The sequence below is a fragment of the Macaca mulatta genome, chromosome 19 (genome assembly GCF_049350105.2).
Source record: "Macaca mulatta isolate MMU2019108-1 chromosome 19, T2T-MMU8v2.0, whole genome shotgun sequence".
NCBI classification, from domain to species: domain Eukaryota; kingdom Metazoa; phylum Chordata; class Mammalia; order Primates; family Cercopithecidae; genus Macaca; species Macaca mulatta.
The window spans coordinates 45,099,776-45,108,470 of record NC_133424.1 but is presented as its reverse complement, the minus strand read 5'-3'; the positions used below and the strand labels follow the sequence as shown (position 1 = coordinate 45,108,470).

Sequence of the window (8,695 nt, the reverse complement as noted above, 5' to 3'; positions counted from 1 at the left end):
GGGCTGGGGGCGGGACTTGGGAAGAAACTGGGCTGCGAGTCGGCCCGGGCTGGAGCGGAGCCGGGGGCCAGGCAGCCCCTCCCCCGCTCCTCGGCCGCCCTCCCAGGGTCCCTGCCCCTCTGCCCCTCTCCGGTGACGTCTGCGGACACGCGGTCGGCCACCGCGGGGGAGGGACGCGCGGGGGCACCGGGCCGACCGCTCGCGGCAAGACGCGCCATTTCCTTTACGCGCGCGGCGCGATGGAGACGGCGGCGGCCAAGACTCCCAGCGGCCGAGGTCCGCGCCCCGGGCGCCCCTCCCAGGTCTCCACTTCGGCCGCCCCTTCCTCCTCTTCTCCGACTCCCACTCCTCCTCCCCTTCCTCTTTCTCCGGTTTCCCTTGCGCCCCGCCCGTGCCTCCTCCTCCTCCTCCGCGATCATTTCCCCGCTCCTAGGAAACGGAGCGCGCGCCCGGCCGGCGCTGCGCCCCCGCCTGGCTCCCGGGACTCCCGGGCCGGAGACCGGCTGAGGCCGCGGGGCGGGTGCGCTCGGGCCGGAACGGCGCCTGGGCCCCGACCCCGAGCTCCGGCCGGTCCTGGGCGCCCCCTAGCGGCCGCACTCCCGGGGTGGGGGTGCGCTCGGGGTCGGCCTGGAGTTGGGGTGAGGGGAACTCGGGGTGCCAGTGGGAGGAAGGTGAAGTGGGTGGGGGGCCTTTCTCCCTCGACTAGAGGACCTCGTGCGCGTGGAGAGAGCGTCCGGACCGCACTTCCGTAACTTCTCCACACGGGAATCAGCCGAAACTTTCCTCCTAAGGGAAGGTTTTATTTATTTATTTATCTTCGAACTCGAACTACAGGAGAAAGGGGGAAATTTTCTCATTAAAGTTACATCCCTGCAGTTAGTTCAATTACTTGATATATGCAGAAGATGTTGTAAATTTATAGATTTAAATAGCTTACAAAGATGCCGCAGGCCCCATCAGTTAATTTCCTTAATTTATGGATTTTGAGCTGCTCCTGTAACAGAAAGAGGCCCTGGAAGTAGGTCAGGGATCTGTGCAGGGGTTGGGAGGGGCTCCCGCGAGGCCCAAGGGCTGCCCACTCTGCTCCCCACGCCCCGGTACCCCCGGGCTTCCAGCTCCCAGCTTCGGCTCAGCAGCGCTCTCTCTGCGCGCTCGGCACCCTGGCCAGGCCCGGCCCGAGAGGTCGGCCCAGCTCTGTGGCCGACTGTCCCAAGCACGACATAGGAACAGCAAAGCCCTCCATCAACGCACATCCCACTCAGCATTGAGGGACCAGACCCAAATAGAAAATGAAGCAAGTATTCAAATACTTTGATCTCCTGAGATCACCCTTAAATGCTGGCTAGAATCACCGTCGGAGGAGGTTGTGTGTGTGGGTACCCCCAGCTTCATGGACAGAAAAGTCCTTCCCAGCACCAGGCCTTTGAGGAGGATGGAATGAGGGAAAATGGAGCAGGCTTCTGTTGGATGATCAGGGACTCACTGAAAATCCGCTTGTCAAGGCCCCTGTGGCCCCCAGCGCCCCTCACACCTCTTTTGTCCCTCATCCTAGGTGGCTTGCGGGAACGCCTTTGTTTTGTGTTCAATATGGGTGAATATATACATATAAATTAATACTTGAAAGATGGGTATAAGCAAAACTGTTTTAGGAAGCCACATGGCAATGTGATTAGTATTGGTATTCATGATTTAGCATTTCTTTTCCCACTAGATGAAGTTTCTAAGATTTGCAAGGTACATGTCAAGGACGGGTGTATAAATGGATTTTTATTTATTCACAACTCCAAGACTAATTGCTTCTCTTTGCCTCAAGGCCATGAGATTGGTTTTAATATGACACTTCAAAAGTATTCGTGGAACTACAGAGATACTAAGTGTCATTGTTTAAGAGACAAATCTCACCATGGTACTGATGACCCTGAAAATAGGATATTCTACTTTATTTTAAATTCCTACTTTTTTTTTTTAAGTTTCACTTTATACCAACTATAATAAAAATGTACAATTTAGTGGAAACAAGAACTGACCATTTTGGACGACTTTTATTTCCTTAATATGGCTGGGGACTTTGTTTCTGTATTCCTGAATCCTTTTATTTAAGAGCTGAACTTTATACGTGTCATTAAGAACAGTAAGTTTGGGTCATAATTTATTCTCAAGTGTTTTAAAAGTTCCTAGCTAAATGTCAGCCATCTCTTCCACTGGGAGACTTGGATATGGACAGTGACAGGTATTTAATGATCTGTGGTATATAATGCAATGGTGATGCATTTTTTAATTGAAAGATGTAGAATTTGGACTGAGAACATATTGAAATATCTCATGGAGTACATCCTGTTTCATTACCGTGGTTCAAGAGATGATATCGGACGTGAGTCCAATCAGAACTTGCTCTATCATTAAGAGTTGACTGGCACTGTTGCAGCCTGTGGGGGAGCCAGCCGCCCCCTAAATTGTTCAAAACTGCATTTGAGCCTTTTCCATCAAATTCTCAAATGCTATATGGATTTGGATGCAAGTAACAAAGGCTGCAACAGAAGAGCTTCATGATAGAACACCTGATTCACAGAATGCGCCCAGAGGTGAATCAGTGGATTGTGATACTATTCAAGGACCAGGACTCCCCAACTTTCCTCTGCCATCCTCAGCACGTTGGCCTGTTCTCATGCCGGCGCTTCTGTGGTCTCAAGATAAACAGAGCTCAATGCTTCACACCTGCCTGGACGCCTACTGAGAACAAGGGAATTCTCCTAGTGGCTCCCACAGGCCTCCTTGTCACGTCCTATTGGCTAAAACTGGGTCACATGCCAAGTTGCAAGCCAATGGGACTGCTGACCTGAACCCTGGGAAGGAAGTGGGTACTGGGCAAAGTCAGACTTTCCCTGGGGGCGGGGGTCGGGGGTGGGGAGGAGAGGATGGATTCTGTGTTAAGGGCTGGACCCCTGAATGTTTAAGCACGGGACCCTGAGCTGGCCTGACACTGGGGAGAGTTCAAGAGCATTCCGAGGGACCCGTAGCCCTTCAGTGCAACAGCGCTGAAACGATTGTTGAGGCCGGGCGCGGTGGCTCACGCCTGTAATCCCAGCACTTTGGGAGGCCGAGGCGGGCGGATCATGAGGTCGGGAGATCCAGACCATCCTGGCTAACACGGTGAAACCCGGTCTCTACTAAAACTACAAAAAATTAGCCGGGCGTGGGCGGGCGCCTGTAGTCCCAGCTACTCGTGAGGCTGAGGTAGGAGAATGGCGTGAACCCGGGAAGCGGAGCTTACAGTGAGCCGAGATCGCGCCACTGCACTGCAGCCTGGGCGACTGAGCCAGACTCTGTCTCAAAAAAAAAAAAAAAATTGTTGGAACATATTAGGCTGCTGCAGTCAAGGGATGCCAGGGAGGCCCTCTCCAGGGAGGTGGGGGGAGTCCTCCACTTTTCTCAATCAATATAAGCCCAGACTGGATCCTTGGGAGAATGGCTTTCCATAGAGTCCTTCCCCAAGTGACTGTGTGTGGCTGCCACTCTGGCTCCAAGTGACCACCTGAGGCTCTGCAGATACATTTGCAAGGGTCCAAGGGAGTTTTTCCCGTGAAAAAAGTTTAGATCATGAGGAGAGTGGCCTTTGTTCAGTCAGAAACCCAGGGCTCTCCTTCCTTGGACCCAAGCCCAGTACGTGGAGCCCCTTCCATGTGACAGGCAATTCCTTCTCCTTGGGCCTGCCCTGTAGTACGCAGTCTGTGCAGGGCATGAAATTGACAATCTGAGTGCAGCTGGGTGACCTTGGGCTTTGCCTCTCCAGTCTCAGTGTCGTCCTGTGTAGTGTGGGAACAGAGATAGGACCTAATGGGTGGGGTTGCTGGAAGAATTAAATGGGAGAACACAGCAAAGCAAAGCACTCAGCCCAGCCAGAGCGAGCGCTCTGTAGGTCGGAGCTGTTGTTTAGAGCTGATGGCTCGTTTCCTCTTCCAACCTAGATCCCATCAAGCCATGGTTTCAGCTCCACCCCTGCTCAGGTACTGTTGCCCAGAGCCCACCCACAAGAGGTGCACAGGAGCACGGGAAGGTGAGTACAGCAGAGTCCCCTTTCACCTTTTTTGTTTTTTAAGAGGACGGGGCTGACTCCCTTGCCCAGGCTGGAGTGCAGCAGCACGATGATAGCTCCCTGTAGCCTCAAACTCCTGGGCTCAAGCAATCCTCCCACTTCAGCCGCCTGAGTAGCTGGGACTGTAAGCGTGCACCACCACATCAGGGGCCAATTTAAAAATGTTTAGTAGGCCAGGCTCATGCCTGTAATCCCAGCATATTGGGAGGCCGAGACAGGCAGATCACCTGATACCAAAAGTTCGAGACCGCCCTGGCCAACGTGGCAAAACCCCATCTCTACTAAAAATACAAAAAATTAGCTGGACGTGGTGGCGGGTGCCTGTAATCCCAGCTACTCGGGAGGCTGAGGCAGGAGAATTGCTTGAACCCGGGAGACAGAGGCTGCAGAGAGCCGAGATTGTGCCATTGCACTCCAGCCTGGGCAACAAGAGCAAAACTCCATTTAAAAAAAAAAAAAAAAAAAAAAACCTTTAGTAGAGTTGGGGTCTTGCTATGTTGCCCAAACTGGTTTCAAACACCTGACCTCAAGCGATCCTCCTGCCTTCTCCTCCCAAAGTGCTGGGTTTACAGACACATGCCCAGTGGAGTCCATTTGAGTGCCCCCTTGACTACAGAATTGACAAACAAGTCAGCAAGACAAATGTGTACATTACAGGGGAGAACGTAAAATCTGCCTAACGTTTAAAGATAAAATACGAGACTCCAGAGAAATGACATGATTGCTTTGGGCTGTGCCCCTGGGGTTGGGCCAGGAAGTGTCCCAGGATCCTCTGTCCCCAGGGCCCTTGGGGGTGGGTGGGATGGATGATCCAGGCCTGGGAGGCAAAGCAAAGTATAGCTCAAAGGAGGAGCCCCAGAGCAGAGTGCAGAATCGGCTGGTAAATTCTTATTTTTCAAGCTGTGAAACTGTGTACTGTCTTTTATTTTATTTTTATTTTTTGAGACAGAGTCTCACTCTCCCCCCGGGCTGGAGTGCAGTGGTACAATCTCAGCTCAGTGCAGCCTCCACTTCCCGGGTTCAAGTGTTTCTCGGGCCTCAGCCTCCTGAGTAGCTAGGATTATAGGTCTGCGCCACGACGCCCAGCTAATTTTTGTATTTTTAGTAGAGACGGGGTTTCACCATGTTGGCCAGGCTGGTCTCAAACTCCTGAGCCCAAGTGACCCGCCTGCCTCAGCATCTCAAAGTGCTGGGATTTCAGGTGTGAGCCACCGCGCCCGGCCTCCGTGTACTTTTAAAAAAGTATTAAAAAATTTAAATAAAGAATAAATACATCGTCATCATCAAAAAATAATGAATCACCATGAAATGTACAAAAGGGAAACAAAAATCCTCTTTCTCCCCTTCCCAAAAGAACTGTGTCAATGATTTGATGTTTGTCCATCTAGTTTTTTTTCTATTTATATACACACAGGTGTGCAGGCACACACGGACACACAACTATGCAGACTCACACAGATACACACATACAATGGCCGGGTGTGGTGGCTGATGCCTGTAATCCCAGCACTTTGGAAGGCTGAGGAGGGCAGATCACTTGAGGTCAGGAGTTCGAGACCAGCCTGGCCAACATAGCAAAACCCCGTCTCTACTAAAAATACAAAAATTAGCTGGGCATGGTGGTGGGCACCTGTAATCCTGGCTACCGGGTAGGCTGAGTCAGGAGAATTGCTTGAACCCAGGAGGTGGACGTTGCAGTGAGCCAAGATCTCTCCACTGCACTCCAGCCTGGATGACAGAGTGAGACTATGTCTCAAAAACAAACAAACAAACAAACAAAAAAACATGCAAATACAATCAAAGACACATATACAGAAACACAACTATAGACACAATTGCACAGACACAGACATGGACACACATACTAACAAATATGCAGAGACACAGACGTATAGTTGCACAGATAAGCAGACACATGCACACACACACAAGCGACACAAAGGGACACACACGTACCCATACCACACCCCCACACACAGTCTACAGACACAGACGTGCACAGAACTACAGGCAAAAAGACACACGTACGTAACACCTGAGCACACAGACATGCACACATGCACTCACATGTGTGCTTTTAAAATATGGGATCAATCTGTTCATACCGATTCACAGCCTGCCTTTCCTCTATCATGCATGCATTTCAAAATGTAAAAAAATAATGTAACAGACACCCAGATGTAACAAACTGTTTTGAATATTTGCTTCAGATTCCTCTTTAAAAAACAATACGAAATGATACAGATGTGTTAAACCCCTCCCTTCTTCCCCAGCCAGTTGTATCCCTCCTGTGCACCCTTTTATACTTTTTGCAACATTGGAATGTGTTCATAAACAATGGTTATATTTGTGTAGGTTTTAAACTTGTACATGAATGGGATGGAAGTATGTATCCTTTTGTATCTTGTTTGTTGCCTCTTGCTGTTCTCACATCACTGAGCATGGGAGGCGCCCTCCCTTGTCACTCCTTTGATCCACATGGGGCCTCTGTCTCCTGCTCTGTGTCCCCTCCCTCAACCAGCTCCCTGTCACCCTTCTCTCCCTCCTCCCTTCCCTGTCCTCTCTCTCTTCTCCTCCTCCCCATTCCCTCCTCCCTCCCTCCCTCGTTCTCATCTCCCTCCCTCCATCCCCCACCACCTCCAGGCAATGCAAGCCTCTGGCTGAAAAGCTAGAAGGTCACCCAAGGAAGTGCAAAAAAGAAAAAGCATCTTGATGTATTTCATAATATTATCGCCCTCTGAATTTTTACAGTTCTGTTTTTACATCTAGGTCTCTCATCCTTTTGGAATTAACTCGTGTCTATGGCTTGAGGTCTGCATCTAAAAAAGAATTTATTTTTCAAAATGGCTAGGCAGTCTTCCAAAGAAATCAACTCGTAACAATTGTATTTATTAGGATTTTAACTGGAATTGGGGAGAATTGAGGGCTTCTGATTTTTGCTTTATTACAGAAAGAATATGGGAATACAGATACGTTGTAAAAAATTAAAACATCGATTCTTTTAGTAATTAGAACTAATTACAAATTAATCCCCCACACCCTGGCAATCTCATTTTCTTCTTCCTAGGGAACCTCTGTTTGGTATGTGTGATAGGTTAAATTATTGATTGCAATTTTTCCCTGCCCTGTGGTACCTAGAGACAACTACACCCTTGCCACAGCTTCGTGGTTGGCAGAAATAACTTCTCCACACCCTGATACTGGGCTTCACTAAGGGGGAGTTAGCAGGTAGTGACTACGCAGAGGCTTAAAGTGTGCCTCTGTGGCTGGACTTGGAGTTTCTGCAGTGGCCATAAGAATAAGCTCCAGGCAGCTGCAGACTGGAGCCACAGAGTGAGATACACAGGGTGGGGTTGCATAAGCCTCCCACAGACACAGGAGAAATTCGTGCTTATCACTGTATGCCACTGAAATTGCGTGTGTCTTTGTCACATGGCAATAGCTGACTACTATAAACTATATCTGTGTGTGCGTGTGTGTGTATATACACATCCATACACAAATTAGACTGGGATGATATACACGTTACTCTATTATTTATAATTATATAATATATATAATATGTTATATATACTATAGATATTATATAAAATTATATATGTGTATGTATTACATGTCTTGGCCCAACCCTAACATTTCAGGGCTGAGAGGAAGAGGATAAATAGAGATCCACATATGATATGTCTAAATACCTAAAAGGTATAAATTGAGCTAGCAACTGTTTAATAACATACATTGTATTCTCCCACCTTGACAAATATACCTTCATAATGACCTGGAAGACTAGGTTCGGTCTGGAATTCTTGGGTTCCTTGGAGTGGGGTACTGGAATGTGCTGGCTTGGGAAGAGCTGGCTGTATTAGTCTGTTCTTGCATTGCTATAAAGAAATACCTGAGACTGGGTAATTTATACAGAAAAGATGTTTCATTGGCCCACAGTTCTGCAGTCTGTACAGGAAGCATGGCTGGGGAGACCTCAGGAAACTTACAATCATGGCAGAAGGTGAAGGGGAAGCAGGCACATCACATGGCTGGAGGAGCAGCAAGAGAGTGAGGGGGAAAGGTGCTATGAACTTTTAAACAACCAGATCTCCGGACAACTCACTATCACGAGAACAGCATCAAGAAATGGTGCTAAACCATTCATGAGAAACCACCCCTGTGATCCAATTACCTCCCACCAGGCCTCACCTCCAACACTGGGGATTTTTTTTTTTTTTTTTTTTTTTTTTTTTTTTTTTTGAGATGGAGTCTTGCTCTGTCGTCCAGGCTGGAGTGCAGTGGTGCGATCTCGGCTCACTGCAAGCTCCGCCTCTGGGGTTCATGCCATTCTCCTGCCTCAGCCTCCCGAGTAGCTGGGACTACAGGCACCCACCACCTCGCCCGGCTAATTTTTTGTATTTTTAGTAGAGATGGGGGTTTCACCATGTTAGCCAGGATGGTCTCGATCTCCTGACCTTGTGATCCGCCCGCCTCGGCCTCCCAAAGTGCTGGGATTACAGGCGTGAGCCACCGCTCCTGGCCAAACACTGGGGATTACAATTCAACATGAGTTTTGGTGGGGTCATAGATCCAGACCATATCACTGGCCGTTTCCATACA

At 49.2% G+C, this 8,695-nt stretch overlaps 1 long non-coding RNA gene across 1 annotated transcript in view; it reads left to right on the top strand.

Moving 5' to 3' along the window:
• The first annotated feature begins 216 nt into the window (after positions 1–216).
• Positions 217–8,695, top strand: part of LOC144337376 (uncharacterized) — a 35,716-nt gene continuing 27,237 nt past the window's right edge. The window contains exons 1-2 of the long non-coding RNA XR_013410422.1: positions 217–276; positions 3,966–4,054. This is a non-coding gene — a long non-coding RNA (uncharacterized LOC144337376). The remainder of the gene's footprint in view (positions 277–3,965; positions 4,055–8,695) is intronic.